This window comes from Cyprinodon variegatus, unplaced genomic scaffold, assembly GCF_000732505.1.
Source record: "Cyprinodon variegatus isolate N-32 unplaced genomic scaffold, C_variegatus-1.0 Scaffold1156, whole genome shotgun sequence".
In the NCBI taxonomy this organism is placed as follows: Eukaryota; Metazoa; Chordata; class Actinopteri; order Cyprinodontiformes; family Cyprinodontidae; genus Cyprinodon; species Cyprinodon variegatus.
In genome coordinates, this window is record NW_015151609.1 from 48,798 (window position 1) to 66,571 (window position 17,774).

The following is a 17,774-nucleotide window of genomic DNA, read 5'->3' on the forward strand; positions in this document are numbered from 1 at the left end:
CTTTAATTTTGAGCCGACATTCTAAGTGATAGACCTGCATGTTTTGTTATTATATTATGGTCAGTCTGCTCACAGAATGCGGTCATGGAGCCATTCAGCACTTGAGCTCAGCAAGGGCATATGCTCCTGGTCCATTTTTCATCTACAGCCAGCAACTCACAAGTCTGGGGTTGAAGAGGGAGCAGGGGGATGGGGAGGGCTGGTATGCTGACCAGCTTCAGTCTAGACGGTTCAATACGCAGTTGACTTTTTAAACCCGCTTGTCTGGAAAGAGAGCAGACATGAGGTAAGAGGAGGGGGGGAGCTGCAGCAGAGAAGTAGCAGCAGTGTATTTTGTCTGCCGTAGACACCGGCAGGGTGGATGTGCTCAGAGCCAGCAAAGATAGGAAAGAAGATAAGAAGAAAAAAAAGGGGGGAAAAAAAGGATGGCTAAAAAACAAGTGAGCGGGAGAAGAAGAGGAGAGAGAAGGAGACGGTGTTGTGGGAGCTGTGAGAGTCACTAGGCTGTGGCTCCATTGTCAAGGTCAGTGAGCTGCGGTGCCCCCCCACATCCCCATCTACTCTCTTGCTGTTCATCTCCTTTCCTCCAGCGGAGCACCTCCATCACTCATCTACACAGCCAGCATAGACGGGGGGAATATAATCTAAATCACAGCAACATGCATCCACATACAGTTACAATCATAACACACCCTGCATTGCCTAAACTTTCATGTTTTAGGAAGGTTAGGAATAAAAAAATGATCTACCCGTAATAAATTCTAGAACATTTAAAGAGAATTGGTTGCATACACAGAAAATAAAAAGCTTTTAAACAATTTAGGAAATAAATGATAAAATTATGGCTCTGTATACGTCTAATTGGTTATTTTACTGCATATTATTTGAGGTCCTGTCATCTTACTGCGAGGTTTGTTTCACATTTTAATGGATAACCACCTCCACATGAATGCTTTTCTTTCATTTCTTCTGCAAAGATGGGTTCTGGAGCCTTCCTGTGACTCGCTGAAGACAAAAATAAAGAAGGATAAAAAAAAGGATTTTCCCATTACGACTGTCATTACATCTGAAGGAAAAGGGGAAAGCTTAAGAAGACAGTCCTAATCAGAAAGTATGTGGGCCAAAGGAACATGTGTGAGTGTTTTGCTGCAGGAGGAACTAGTGACAAAACACATGTTAATCATAAAGATTTAAATCAATATCACAAATAACAAGAAAGAAGTAAAATCTTGGGCAAAAATTTGTCTTTTAAATAAACAAGAACCATAACCACAGGACCAAGTTAATTAAGACATCGGTTAAGGACATGTTGGCCTGTTGGATGCAGGAGTTTGCCCTGCAACTGGAGGGTTGTCGGATCGAGCCCCGGCTCTGGCTTTTGGGTCTTTGTGTCCTCGGGCAAGACACTTCACCTGCATTGCAGCTGTGGCAACAACCTAGCTTGCCACCATCAGTGTGTGTGAATGGGTGAGTGCCTAAATATAGTGTAAAACCCTTTGCTCAAGTCTCCTAACTTGAAAAAGGGTCTCTACAAGTGCAGGCCATTAACCATTTAAAGAGGCCATCACTAGGATCTGACCTCAGTCCTTTAGAAAGCAGGAAGCCCTTTTGCTGGACAAAAATTGGACATTATTTGTTTTCCTTTAGTACAGTTCACTTTCAAAACATACTTTTCGCAACTTGCAAACAAAGCCATGCCACTATCTTTGCTACCACTGGACAGGAATGGCTAGGATGGGAAAAAGTTCAGATCCAGAAAAGAAGGAAAACTATCATCAAAGTTCTGCTTGCTGCATTTCTGTTTAACATGTTGGCACCATCATAACAGCTGCAAAATTCTTATTAGACTGATTAACAGCTTATTTGAACTTTTATTTCTAGTTTTAGACCAGTGTAGGTTAATGTATGTTCCAAGCCAAAGGAGAGGATTTGCTCTGTGTGCCAAAAGATGGCACATCAGGTATGAGTTCAGTACAACATGTGCAGGCCCTGCTTCAAAAAAGATGTTTTAATTCAATAGTTGGGTTGGATTAAGGCCAGTTTGTCCTCACAACAGAAGGAAACCTGCACCAGATTCTGTTTGGAAGCTGATTATGACCCGCTAGAAAACTGAGTCATAGTCAGGTGTTTTTATCTGGTGCAGGGTTCATGTGAATTAATTCACACCTGCACCAGATCCAGCAGTTTAAAAGACAATTCTACAGCACACTTACAAAAAATATTTACACCTCCCAATCTCATGATTGCTAAAAACAAATCTATCAACCAAACATTATCTATATTGTTTTGGCATTTAGGAAACTAAATAAATTTGGTTAAGCATAACTAACCAGAAAGAGCACCATCTAATTGTATGTCAGACAAATGTCTTTATGTACAGTGTAGGAAATTATGCGCTTCTAATTGTAGATCTCATCCGTAAATAAGAAGTATACGAGGTTTATTTCACATTTTAATGGATAACCACCTCCACATGAATGCTTTTCTTTATTCTTCATTTCCTAATCTTACCAGTGATTATATTAATGAAAACACTATGTCCATGCCAAAAAAGAAAAAGAAAATGAAAAAAAAAAAAAAACAATCTACTGGACTTTGTTTCCAAATTAGAAGACGTTTCGCTTCCCACCCAGGAAGCTTTTTTAATTCTGACAATGTCATGGTCTCTTTGAAGATGCTGTATCAATTTCATAGCTGCAGCTGGACCTCAAACTTTAGGGAAGATTTGTCTTTATTTGGCATCCTGAAGAAAGCCTTTATTAGGAAATTTCTATAGTTTAAGATTTGTCGGTTTAAAATGCTTGCTGCACTTGCATTGCAGTATCCATTATTCACAATCTTTGCCAGCCTAAGGGAATAAAATCTTTTCATAAAGCACAATGACCTCATCTTTACACGACTGGCAAAGAGCCCCCTGTGGAATATTCCTTAATTATCTTTCTGCAGAGAAAAGAAGAAATATGATTCTGGCTCAGTTTTACTTTTGCTGGGTATTTACCTTTGAAGGAAAACCATTTAAGGAACTCAAAGCGCTCTGCTACTGATTGTCAATAATTAAATCTAGATGAAAAAATGAAGGCAGGTCATATCTAACAGACCGCCCTTGCAGTGATTAAGCACCCACTGCAGTTTATTCCGGCGATGAGGTATGTGAAAAACCAAAGGGCGAGCCAACACAATGCCGACACGCTGTGCAGCGTTAAGCAAAGCATCACTTTTGTCATGAGCATCAGTGATTAGATGAGCTGAGCAATCAGGCCCCCCTCTGGGCTTGTTATTATCACCAGACTTTTATCCAAAAACCAAAAAAAAAAAAGGGAAACGGAAACAGTATTAGGATGGAAAACACCCATCACGCACTGTGACATCTGAGATCATCCTGTACGGAAACACCACGCACTTGTGACAGGATTCAAGTTTTCCCTCCTAGACGGGCATCAAACTTTCCGAGTCATAGTATTAAAGAGAATTATTGTCACTCCACATAAAATAATTCGGTCTTCAAAAGCAGAACAATACAAAGCTTTAGTACAAATTAAGGTTCAACAGGTAGGCTCGTGTCCGCTGAGGTCTGCAAACATTTGTTTTGCAGATAGCCTCACATTTTCCTCTAGAATACTTATTCATGCTGTAAATTCATTGTCCCCAATGGGGAAAACAAGTTACAGTGTGTCCATTCATCAACCAGAGCAGAAACTTTCTTACAAAACAAAAAAACAACACTTTTTTTGATTAGTGAGAATCAGCAAAGAGCAATTGTGCTAGCATTAACCCTGCAGGAGTAGCTCTAGAAGAGAGCGTCTTTGGGTTGTCCCTGGAGGTACTTTATACCGCCGACTGCAGAGATGCAGCTGAAAATCTCTAAAGAAAGGCTTGTCTAAACATACCTATCATATCCTGTTCTTCAGTTAACATTCAGATTGGCCAATTTGTCTCAAAGCTACAGTGTGTAATTTTCAGCGACATCTAACATCCAGACTGCAGACCGCAGCAACATCAACATCTCCCCCCCACCGCTTCTCCCTCCCAACAGTACGGCGAGCGTTACGGGACAAAATGTCTTCCACGACGTCCGCATCACCTACCTTCTCAAGTGATGAGGTTTGTTTACATGGATAATTTTACAGATAGTATTTCATTAGTCTGTGTAGGGTATAAATTTCAGTACCGTCTCAGTTCATCTCTCTCAACTTGCCGTAGTTACTTTCGAGTGTAATGGGCGATCTCGCAATCGCTAGTTTGTTGGCTCTGCGCTGCTGTAGCGCAAAGATGTTTGCCTCCATGGCTGCGAGACCCGCTCCTATGTAATTATAAATAACGAATTCTAAGGCAACGCAAATATTAAGGTTAAGAGGCTGAGCTCGTAGATGATGATAAATAACATAGTTATGTATAATATATTACATTTCTGACTGTATTTCCCTGTAATTATTACACACTGTAGCTTTAATATCATAACTGTACTGGGACAGGATCTTGAAAGAAGCTCAGACTTTTCAATATCATGTTTTGTTTTGTGTTCGCTAAAACAGGTGATCGTCCATCAAGATGAAGTACTTGCACCCTTTGTGCCAGGACACCCTGTCTCTCCTAAAGATGTGCTTCTTATCAGGGCCTGCTTTGAGAGGAGTTTGTTTTGTTCTCTCAGCACCGGCAGCAGGCTGGCCCCTTAAGGCATCTGTGCTCAAGGACGGGGCTTTCTCACTGTCTTCTTTGTAAGTCTTTTTTTTATGACATCTTTTACTTAAAGAGAAGTTTTCAAATATAACTCATGCCTGTTTTTTTAATACAGGGCAGACCAGATATGGGTGATGCTCGTTCGTTCTCATTATTATAAGAATTTATTTTTACAGTGCTACTTTGATTCTCTACACCAATCTCCTTTGTTAACAGAATTCACTCAGGTTCATTTTTCAATTCACAAGAGAATAATATTTAACTCTGTTCTATTCAAAAACCTTTCATTCAAAGCTTTAAGGACTATTTTTTCAACTAGATCCCTTGTCTTGTCAGTTTTTTCAGTCTAGGAGCACTAAACAGAAACTACAGAAACGTCTCAAATTCTCAACAGCAGAACTTAACCAGATTTTAACTTTTAAACACAAAGCAATTTCAAATAAATCCTATTATCCCTAATCCTTCCTGCAAGTGAGTACAATCACATTTCACCAAGAGCTCATGAAGTTCTGTCATAATTAGATTCTAAAAAGACTGCATAGGCTGTCGAACACAGCACTTGTCAGGAAATGGTTAAAGTGGAGAACACTATTTTTGGAGGAATATTTAACTTTCTTCCTGATAATTATTCCAAACGAGTTGGCATATTTGAACATTATCACCCGGTAATGACGCAAGTTAACGGCATTGTAAAGGGTGATCTTAACAAGTTAGTTAGAGCCATTTGGTATTGCAGTTGCTCACAGTGTGCTGCTTCCTTCTAAAGGCAAGATGATTGGCTCGTACCTGTGCCTCATCTTCAACACAACCAATCAGCATCCACTTGGTCATTCAGAGCCACCAGCGTCAGAGGCTGCAATGACACACAGGCACCATGTGCCAGACGTTTGACGAAAGTTTCAGACACTGGGCGCCACATGAGTCACTGAGCACAGCCACCGCCCATGTGTGCCAGGACCTGCGAGTTCACCATGTGTGAAAATGTGACAGAGGACAGTGGTTGACTACCAACTTCCGTCTTGGACGCTCCCCAACACAGTTTGAACAAAAGTTATGATAACACATTCTGAAATGGCACATTCTTGGAGCTATTCTCAATTGGCAGTGCAGGTTTTTGCTAAGTGCACAATGGCCAAAATAAAAAAGGTGAACTAGTTGTAACTCTGAAGAGACCATCTGGATGTAGGAACACTGAGTTATTGCACAGAGGGAGAACATGCTGTGGCTTGGAAGGATTTGTGTCATATTTCAAAGAAAACTTATTTTTGCCAACTTTGTCTATTACTGCAAAAGCAACAGATATTTTTATTATCAATAAATTTACTGAGCTAATATCTGTGGATGTTTTTGGTAGTTTATTCATGGTCTAAAAACTTTATAGATTAGATTTAACAGTTTATGCTGCAAGAGGAAGCAATCCTTTTAGATATTATAATCTAGTCGGGTAAGCCAGGTCATTCAGATAATTTGAATTTAAGTCTCTTTGTTTAATGAGGAAGGAGAAGGTTATTCTGAATAAGCTGAAAGTAACTAAATTGTTTAGAACATTTTCAAACATGTTAATATAGATGGACTAAATCTCAGGTGCTCTCAAACCTCTAACAGCCTGTTTCAGGATTGTCTTTCCTTCATTCATACAGGATTCCTTGTTGCTGTTGTTAAATAAGGATCCACTTCACATCATACTGCCACGACCTTGTTTTACAGCATGGATTTGGTGCTCACACTGAGCAATGTGGTTGTTTTCTGTATGTAGATCAAAAAGAACCATGGCTCTGCTGATGCTAACTTTGTGTCAGGAGTCAGTTTGGTGCAGGAAGGCCCAGCTGCAGACTTAAAGAGCTACTTTGCTCCAACCTTGATGTGCATCACTTCACCATTACCCCATTTACAGTACCCTTGAAAAACCGTGCCGAGACCGGTCCGAGCTCAGTAACTGAGATAACTTATCGTGTGTAAATGGAAACCAAACTGAACCGAACCGAGCTAGACACAACCGAACCGAGCTAACTGCAGACCAGTTCCAGAGGTGGGCTTGGCTCGGTTTTTCCCTGGCTCAGTTCTCTGATAACAAGAGTACATGAGCAGAATGCGTCATCTCCATCTGGCTGCACATCCCGATTCACACTCTATTCCAGTAGTTGGCGGTAATGCCCCTCCAGAAGTTGCTTGCCAACCAAGACAAAACAGAAGAAGAAAAACTATAAAAAACTATAAACATCCATGAAAGGTTGCCGTCTTCGCCTGACCCTCGTACAGCAATAATAATCAAGCATAACTTTCTAAATGTGACGGGCGCCGCCATTTTGATTTGCTTGATTCCCTCCTTCTTCGTCTTCTTCTTCTTGTGTTTTATGGCGGTTGGGAAACAACTTTTGGTGCATTACCGCCACCAACTGCTTGATTTCCTCCTTCAATACTGGCAGTAATACCGCAGATCGTCACTAGGAGGCGAGGAGTCGAGGAACCGAGATAGCTTGATGTGTAAACGGTCGTAAGAACTTGGCTAACTGATCCGAGCTAGGACCGGTCTCGGCATGGATCGGTTTTTCAAGGGTAGTGTAAATGGGTTATAAAGCACCTGAAGCAAAAGCAATTCAGTCATTTCTTTCAGGTTTGTTGGAGGTTTGTTGCCTTTTAAAGTTTCAGGATGGTAGTTTTTTTTAAGGTTATGATTTGGGAACCCTTCATGTAGGGTAACGCCACATCTTGTTCTTCCATTTCCCCACCAAAATTTGTGGTTTTAAGGTGATTTAAAATAACATTTTCAAGAATTACAAACAACTTTGGAGGCAGCAACCTTTTAAACTTAACTGTGATCATTGTTTGAGTTTTGAAGCACAGAAAAAAAACAAAAAACTTCCAAAAATAATGGCTTGGCTGCATTTTGTTCACAGAAACAATGGAGTACACCAGGTGGGTGTTGGTAAAGTATACCAGGGAGAGCACAATTTGTATGGAAGGAGACAAAAAATGCTAGGTGATTGTTCTATCAAAATATACAGCATGGGTGTCAGAGGTCATGGAAAAGCACAGGAGAGTCAATGAAATTTGTCATTTTGATTTCCTTTTTTTAATAATGCAGCTGAAAATGTACTATATGGGAAATTGCTGTCCCACTGGTGGAAAATCCCAAATAAAAGACAAGTGTTTCTGTTTTCATGGCAGTGGGGATGTTTTAGGTTGGGAAAGGAGTCCAAAAAGTCTTTAATTGAGGTGACGAAATCCCTCTGAGAGCAGAGGCTATTGGCTACGTGTAACATGATATTCTGTTGTGCAACATTTACAGTATCTAATAGCAGTAGAAAAGGTGAGAGCCTTGAAAGAATGCATCTCTGTAATTCTATCAGTAAATTAGCTATGACTCATTAAGCTGAGCCTTCCCCCGAGGAAAGTAAATATTTTTATAAGAGATGAAAAAGTGCAATCAAATTGGATAAGGCAAGATTTGCTGAGTGGGCTCTATGTCGGTACTGGAAGTTTTGAAACCTGGCAGCTGCTTATTTATTTATTTATTTGTGAAGGACAGCTTATTTTTAATGTCTGGTTGTTTTTTCAAACCTTTCATCTTTTTTTCTAAGACTTTGGGTGTGTTGTCTGGATGGAAATACTACAGGGCTATCACCTGCCCCATTCAACTGTAAGAGACACAATAATGCTGAAAATATATATGGCTCCAACAGATAATTTGTGGGTAAGAGACTCCAGTTGTGATGTGAATGTAACTTTTTGGTGTGGATGTCAGGGTACACAATACAAATCCCTCAACACAGATTTATCACTTCAAAAGGCCTCAATTACAAGGGATTATCACGACCTTTCCGTTAAGCATCCCAGATTTCAGCGATGATTGTGAGAGCTGGAATGCCATCCTCTCTATTGTCAGGGACGAGCAGCTCATCTCCACAGGTGAGAAACAGATGCCAAGTTTCCACAGGCTAGGATTATCAAACAAAAAATGAAACAATACAATTTTTAAATTGCTGATATCCATGTCTGCACAACAGCTGCTCAAGTAGGTGTTTTAAGGAAACAGGAAGAAGGATAAAAACAATTTAAATGTCTTCTGTCAAGATTGTGGAAAATAGGTTAATCAGGTCTTCTCACATAATGCCAGTAAAAGCCATTACTTGTGCTTTAAATCTGTATCCACACTCTTTCGAGAGCTGGGGAGCCTTAAGATATCAATGGGGAAGACAGAAAAACAACGATGCAGGACACAGACAGTTCTCAAAGAGGCTGTTGGGACCAAGAAGTGGAAATAAAGAGCAGAACCCTAAGCTGGCCCTGACAAGTGAGCCCACTCAGGGTCATTCTGGTCATGTCACATCAGAGACCATTTCCAATTTACTATTAGCCCTCATTAGGTGTAAAGGGGCTTAGTCAAAATCCCCGACATGTCTTTCATTCACTGATGATGACCGGTCCAACCTGAGCAGTATCCACTGAGCTTGCAGGCATGGATAAACTCAAAAAGCATCACCTAACGCATCCTTAGCTTATATCCAGTCCTGTATAGCCCATATTTGGACACCAGAGAACGCCCGTTTAAAATTAACACAAGTTAAACAGTTGTTTTGTTGCAACTCAATGAAATGTTGCACATATATATAGAATGTATGGACCCTGCAACTTAAACGTATCCAGTTATAACCCTTTTGCGGAGCTGAAGGGTGTATAATTTGACACTCATGACTCAAACTAGAATCAGAATTTCTGCTGGTTTTATCTAAATAATTTTTATTTTGCGCAAAAATCTAAAAGTTTTGGCTTAATAACTGCTCTAAGTGGGTTGTTATTTCAGTAAATATCCTGTTTTAGAGTCCATATATTCCAGCTAACAATGATTTAATTGCTATTTTAGCTGTCAATTATTTCAATTAACAGTTATCCATAATCAATCTATTTTTTTCAGCCCCACTATAATGACGATAGAGAACTTCCACTAATTACTGAGAATTGTATGGATAATTTTGGAAATTTATTTATTTTTATTAAAATGATGAAAACCTAATAGAATTACTGGTTGAATGAAGATAATTTGAAATTCATAGCTACCTGTGATATATATGATTTTGAGCTTAATGGTAAATTAAATGCAGAAGTTACAGCGGAATCAATCATTAACAAATAAAAACTTTAATTTTTCTCAGGTAACTTTCTACGTTGAGAATATATTGTTAATAAAAGGGAGCTAAAATGACCTCAATAGCTTCCCTTTCTGTCAATCTAAGATTTGTACAAGGTCTAAGGTCAAGGAAAGGACAGCTCACATTCTTGCAGATCCAACACATCCTGGACACACACTGTTCAGACTTTTACCTTTAGTTTAGCATCACAGAGATCTATAAACACCAGCCATGACCAAGGCAGTTTCTTCCCCATGGCTGTTAATCTGTTTAACACTTGACAGTTAGAATGCTCAGAGCAACAACGTGTCTATTTCTACCAATCCAACCAAGTCTTTCTTCTAGTAAAACATATATGTATATATATATTTCTATTTCTCCATTTAAGTACTACTACTTAAAACCTCTTCATTGAGAGCAAAGTTTGGGCAAAGTCAAACTCTTTAAAAGTGTTTTATGAAAATACTCAACAAATGCTAAACAAGGGATTAAATCACACACTATCACTTCACAAATTGACTATACCAAGAGTAAAGCCTTTGTTTGTAACTCTGGTGGGCTTTAAGATTAAAGTGCTCTGTTGAATTATTTTATTTCTGCTTTTAACTTTGCTTTTGCTCTATATGTTAATAGACTTAAGTGTTGTCTGTATTAACCATTACAAGACTACAGTAGAGGTATGATATTGCAGATTTGCCAGTGGACGTATGGAAAAAAACAAACAAAAAGGAAAATTGAATGCCAAGAAAGATAAGACATTAGTAGTACTTAGATGGATGCGTGAGTATGTATGTACTGCCAACAGATGGAGATGCGGTACCACAATGTGTATGTCTGCTAATTTTCGCCTAACCAAGCATAAACCAGATTGAAACATGTAGTTCAATTTGAATCATATACGGTATCAATCCGGAAAGCCTCATGTAGAAATTGTTCGCAAAAGAGAGGGACATTCACTAGCTTATTGGGTACCTGCCTCCCAATGCCAAATTTTAGCCATCACAGCAGCAGTAGTAGCTGTTGACATATCACATTCTTAATTTGTTTTACATCTGGTGGAGCAACTGATCAAGCTTAAAAAAATTCAGTTTAGAGAAACGCGTAAACAGCTTTACATTCACAAAGACAAAAATCACATACACTTGCTCGTTTTTCAAAAAGAAAAAAAGAGGGTGTTCCAGCTAAAACCAGGAAAGCTATCGGTGTTTTGCTTCAGCCTTCTGCGTCTAGTTGACCCATTGATTTCATACACGTCACTGCATTTCATTGGTCCGAAACATATCTGTATCAAGACAAACTTATCTGTTGGCTTCTGGCAAGATTTATTGTTGGGAGTTGGTAAATTCCCAAAGGTAAGATTTTGACTGTTGTAAAAATCCTTTTGAAGCTCAAAAAGGAAATAGTAAGTACTATAAAGACAAACACTTGGAGAATATTTCTTTATGCTGGCAGTTTTAGTCCATGAAGCAGACACATGGCTGTCCGAATTTTCACGCTAATCACTATGTAGGACCTTATATAGTGATTAATATATAGGGCCCTATATAGTGATTATGCCATTTTAGATGAGTGTCAAACTCTCGTCTAGTGGATGAAAAAGTAGTGGACTAGTAATTTCCCACAGCCATCTTTAGACCTAGTTTACCATTACCTTTTAAAACCGAGAGAGAGTACACATTAATCAGTGCTATTATATTTGTTTTGTATGCCTGCCTCTCTCTCATTGAACCCCTATTGGGCTTTGGCAGGCGGCTAACACTAGGCCTGGTTCTGCTGGAGGTTTCTTCTTGTTAAAAGGGAGTCTTTTCTTTCCATTGTTGCAGCATCCATGCTCGGTGTGAGGGATTTCTGTAGAGGGCACTACATAAATTAACACAATTGAAGTAACATGAAAATATGTTTTTTTTTTTTTTTCATTTTCTTTTATAGGTTTAAAATGATTAGGCCTCTGTAAAGACTATTGTTTTTTAACCAAATTTGGACCAATAAAAAATGGATAATGGCAGCAGCTGACGTTTCTTTTGGAGAATGCTATTCTATAATCTAAAATATTTTAATTAGAATTTACAGGGTTTTTCTTTTCATAATACATAAAACAGTACCTGTTTTTAGGGTGGCTAACATTTTATTAAAACTAACAAGTCTTTTCTGCAGCTTTTGTCTTAGGACTAAATTATTAAATAAGATAAGTATTTAATATAATAGAAGCACTAAAGCTGAGGTGTAACCCTTCCTGGCTCAAATAATCCTCCTCTATGTGTCCGATCTATCGGAGTTAATATTTAGGAACATACCTCAAAGCAGGTGTGTGAATAATGCTATCAACCAGACAGCCCTTCTACTGTTTTGATACCTGACCATTGTGATGTCATGACCGAAAGTGAAGGGGAGGGAGACTCGGGGAGGAGAGGCTTGTGAGGATTTTTTTTTTTTTTTTCTTTTTCACAGTTCGGCAAGTCCAGGCAGAAAGGTAGAGGCGAAAATAGCTCAAGGGGCAAACAAGGTAACCTTTTTCAAAAGACGCTTCAGGGGGTGTCTGCCAAGTCCCACACAATACTGTCTGCAGTGAGCGACGAACTGCACGGAAGAATGAAACATCTCAGCATGTCTAGGAGCACATTTAAGTTAGAACAAATCAAAACACAGCTTATAGTTCTTTCTTTAATATTAACCAGATATCAAAGTGGATACATTTTCTTTTTTCAGAAAAAATCATAATATAAACTCCCTCCCGCTACTGCCAGTCACCATTACACCACCTCCATCTTAAAAAACAATGTAAAAAATCTTTATGTGATGTATTCAGAGTACATAACAGGGAAATGATATGGCATAAATAGTGAAAGCAAAACATAAAGTATTGGTTGAAAGCATGCAGCACTGCTATTCCTGTTAAACTTTATGACATCTCAGGACTATTTTTTCCCATTTTAATTGTGTTTTTTTTTTATAAATGAGCTATCAATAAATACGCAAATGTCAGCACAGCGTCTCATGTCATGGAAATACTGAAAAATGCACCCTCTCCTCTCTGGTTCAGCTGCAGATAAATGCAGGGGCGACACAAGGATGGGGCACAGGGGTCATGGACATGCATCTTGTTCTCATGGCATCATGACTACAGAAAAAGCCACAGGCAGCGGATTCGTAACTATATTAAGATATATGTCATGGTAACTGTTGACAAGAACAAGACCCAGAGAATTGCATTTCCCAGTTTGCTTGAAAGATGACCATATGCCTTCAAAGACATGTCTGTGATTTACGAGGGGCATGGGCAAAAGTATACAACAAGTCTGAACATGCCAGCAGGAAGATCCCTATTAAAGGCCCACTCCGTTCTAAAATTGGAAAGAGAGGGGGTACAGGGATCAGATGGCGGAGTTGTTTACAAGATATATTTCTATTTATACACAAAAAAAAAGTTTTGTGCATAAAGTTTTTTGTTGTTTTTTTTTTTTTTTTTTTTAAGTACGTGCAGATTGTTTATCTGGATGTGATTTTGATAAATAGATATTAAATGGATCTAAGATAAAACTTTAGCTTAATGACTCAGATGTTACAAGAAATAAATTGCAGACTTGTTTTGAGACATTTGAAACGCATTAGTTTAGTATGCGTCATAAAAATCCATGGCCAAATCAAATGCTAGATAAGAAACAAAAACAAATTCAGTGAAATGAGTAATTTACAGAAACAGAAGAGCACCAGTTAAATCCCCTCTGAGTTGTAAAGCCAGGGTACATCCTCTATGACTTCCTTCATGGCTAATGTCGCAGATAGAGCCGATTACTCCTTGATCTACATTCTTTCTGCTCAGCCAAGGAAGCCCTCCTAAGCCGCCTCTCTGTTGTCATGTTAGTCACATGGAATGACACAATTAGCTTGTCTGGTCTGAATGACTATTTTATAGAAAACAAAAACAACAGAATTGTATTAAGAAGATTTTTTCCAGCTAAATTGTCTTTTCAATCTCTGGATTTTGGTAAATTTTTGATAATGGGAAAAGATAGTGTGACCAATGGTAATGGGAGCATGAGAGCAAATGCTGTATAACAGGGTTTAAGAAACAAAACAAACCAAACAAAAAACACTTATAACTGGCTTAAGCATGTTAAATCAGCGAGAAGCAGGCCAGCATTATTAAAGCCAGGACTTATGTCTGGATTCTCATATTTACTAAACCAGCATAGTTCATTAAGGATGAAATAGCTGTACTTCATCCACCCTTTCTGGTATCTCCTGAAAATGTTGCACTTACCATCCAGAGTAAATGACGTCTAAAGGCGCTGGTGAAGATTCTCTGTCATCCAGGTAATAGTCATTCCAAAAAAAGAATATTAAAAACAACTCATCCAAGCTTTGCATCTATGAAGCTTTTTCAATTCAAAATGAAACAAATTGAAATGTTGAAACAAATCAAAACTAATTAAAACATATTTTGAACTGAAAAAGCTTCGTAGATGGGAAGCGAAACGTCTTCGAACTTCAAACAAAGTCCAGTGGATTTTTATATTTTTTTGGGGACGTCTAAAGGCCTTAGAAAGTATTCTTCTTTTCATACGGCTTTTTGCGTCTCTCTGCTTTTTCCAACCTAATTTTCTCACCTAACACTTCACCAGTACTGATATTAAAGAAATAATAGTATGTCCAAATGTAAGTACCAGTGCCCTGGTAGCGTGTTCAGGGATCAGATTAGATTTTAGAGTCTTTGAATGGTGAAGCTGAACATAACCCAGTTTCATATTGGATCTCTGAGAATCTCTCAGAATACAAACTTGTGAAAGTACCTTAAGTATGAAATTATTACATACTTTTCATTAAATTATAAGTGTTTTCATTTAGTCATTTTCATTTGAATGTGCTTTACTGGAGTCATCCATGTTTGTCAAAGAACATTACTGCCACCTACCGGTTTGTAACGTCACAGTGCGGTATCGGCTGTTGAGCAAGTCCCAGTGCTGTATCTGGTGTTTGTCAAAAAGGCTATTATCCATGATGGCGTCAACCCGTGAACTATTCAAAGCAGAGAATAACAGATTGATGATATGTTTTTCCTCTGGCCAGAAGTTCGATGTCAAATCTTCCCTCTTCAAGTTGGCAATCCAATGACGAACCCGTCCGTGGTGGATCATGAATTGAAAAGGTGAAACAAGTAAAATTTTTTTTTCACTTTTACCCGATGTATTACAACATCCAAATGCCATGCACGCTGGCATTGTCAGTTTAACTATAACTTAAACAAATTTCAATGGTGAGGTCCTCTTGAAATCTAAAATAATTGTTTTTGATTGCAGATCTAGTAGTTCCCATTGATTTTGCTTGTAAAGCGGGGAGAATGGCGCCAGGCTTACTGCACCGTGACGTAACTGCCGGAAGATTGGCCAGTACTGGACTGAGTGATCAAGATGAAAAATATTGTTTTTATTTTTTTAATGATTAACGCTAAATTTATTAAATCACCACAAACGTATTAGTTTTAGGTATAAATAATGACCCCTTGGTTATTCCTTACTGACTGGACTTTTCCTTTAAACCTAACTGGATAAATGTGTGAAAATCCTTATCCGCTGTTGATTCAACTCCTGTTTTTCTGACAGAACAACTCATCATCCCGAACCATTTGAAGTGACAGCTACAACCGGATCTCCAGGACTGAATGATTGCCATCAGAGACTTTTGTTTTCTTTAAGTCCTTCAACAGCAGTCTGAAGAGCTCCACGCTGGTTCAACACCGCGAGAAGTAGCTTAGACCCCTACCCAGTGTTTACATAATCTCACCCATCCGTCTCTCACTCAACAGTGATGGAGGGCCGCTGGGCAATGAGGCATTTACATCTCATCCATGGCCTGTTTGTCTCCAATGAGCACTGGGAGCCTAAATGCAAATAGCTGATTGTTTGTTTTTTGTTGGCTCAAGTTAAAATAACAGAAGTGTAACAATTAAAGCAATAAAGAATGTTGTTGTGAAGCATTGGTAAAGTGTAGAATAATTTGGATATAAATATAAATGTTGACATCTTTTCCCTTGAAATTGTAGAAATGATTGCATGCTTTTAATATATTTACACTAAAGAATTTGCAAAAAAAAAAAAAAACACAATAAAAAAAGATATATATTCTTACTTTGTATAAACTTTCCACTTTGTAAAGTGAAAGCAGAGATGAATAGTTTAACAATGTTTTATAGATCTTTTGGATGGTATAAATCAAAGTCATAGATATCAATTCAAGCGAAACTGTTCTATTCAAACGTAAACATGACAATACCGCTATCGAATAAACCCATGCTAAATCTCTTAGTGACACTTCCTTTATATAAATACAAACACGGCAAAAAAAAAAGGGGGTGAAAACATTCGGGCCCACAGGTTTGGCATCTAAGGGTTGGCAGAGAAGCGGTGAAAGATGGTTGAGTACATTCCCAGCCCTGGCAGAACAAATGGTGCTGTTGTTTGGGTTCAGGGAGCTGGCCCTCAGAGAGGGCACCACAGGAGGGAAGCAGAGGGGAGGGGAGGCTTGACGGGGACAGACGAGGACACTGGAGCTGGGTGGCCAGGTTGCTTGGTTCACACTAACAAGCTCAGCCTCGACAGAAAAGTTCGAGAGAGAGGAAAGATTCTCGAGGGAAGAATTCTGTTCTTGATAAAGTTTCTGTTTTCCTTTGCAAATAAGGTGAAAACTGCAATAAAATAATTTTAATTACCATTATGTTTGATTTAGGATAAAGGTAGAGTTGCAGTTCGACATGGGTCAGCATATATAGTATATACCCAGGTTTATTACTTTTCTGTTTCAATAAAACATAGATTTTGTCATAAAACTTTAGATTTAAATTAGGGCTGGAACTAACTAATTATTTTGCAAATGGATTAATCAGTTGAATATTTTTTTTCTATTAATCTATTAATAATCAGATAGCCAAAGATTCTTTAAATAAATATTTTTACGAAAGTAAACCAGGTGAAACTCAAACTTTTCCACTTGAGGAATTCTGGATAGAGGATATTGACATTGATTTCTTTTTTTTACAATCTTGGTAAAATTACTTAACTAAGTGAGTTGCACTGTCAGCCAAAGTTATGTTTTAGAGTCTCTATACTCCAATTAACGATTAATCGATTTCTAAATTAGTTTATCTGATTAACTCTTTCGGTCCTAATTTAAATGTCACTTTACATCATGATACTTTTAATTGAAGTTATCAGGAATCTTACATCAGCCCATGTCTCGTCGCAGCATGGAACTACAAAAAAATATCATCAGGATTTTGTATCCCAAACATGTGGTTAAAATAAATATAATAAAATAAAAATGATGCTCTAAAAGAATGGGCAAGTGTAATTTAAATAAATTGCATTACATTAAGTGGTGAGGTATAACATTGATCTTAGAACCAGCATGCTGATTATTACATGTACCTTGATGAAGTAGAACATCAAAGTCATTTTTGTTGGCACTGAATGACCGAGTTTTGTTTATTGTGGTAAAGTTGATCAATTCCAGCTAAAATGGATTGTTAAACAATACAGCTTTAGTATTCCTTTCTGTTCTGATGCTGCACAGCTCTTTGAGGAGGGTAAATCAGATCACAGGAAGCTGTGGAAGACCGTCTCATGTGGCACAGACAGCCTAGGGGATTCGTCTGTCATTCGCGGCGATTAGCACACCAATGGAACAGTAATACTGCTTATTGTAGCACACAGCAGTAACGAGTAAGCCTTTGACATGTCTGTGGCGATAACTCAAACGAGTTAGTAATGAGAGTTCCTAATGAAGTAGCAGCTGCTCAGATCTAAACACCTTATTTGATTTATATTTGCAGACAGACTGACTGTCTTAGCATTATTACACTATTTCATGTTATTTATGACAGGTAACTAAAGATAACCAAAATATTATTGCTGCTTCATTTTTCTATTGTTTGTTTTTGCTTTCATTTAAAAGGGGGTCCCAATAAGAGTAAAA

The 17,774-nt window shown here is 38.3% G+C and overlaps 1 protein-coding gene and 1 long non-coding RNA gene across 3 annotated transcripts in view; one reads left to right on the forward strand and one right to left on the reverse strand.

The window, feature by feature from the left end:
* arl15 (ADP ribosylation factor like GTPase 15) overlaps positions 1-17,774 on the reverse strand; it is a 123,653-nt gene that overhangs the window by 17,393 nt on the left and 88,486 nt on the right. The window lies entirely within an intron of this gene.
* Positions 404-15,790, forward strand: LOC107101809. The gene is made up of 4 exons (XR_001482098.1): positions 404-523; positions 4,533-4,715; positions 14,874-14,952; positions 15,104-15,790. It is a non-coding gene; the product is annotated as an uncharacterized LOC107101809 (long non-coding RNA).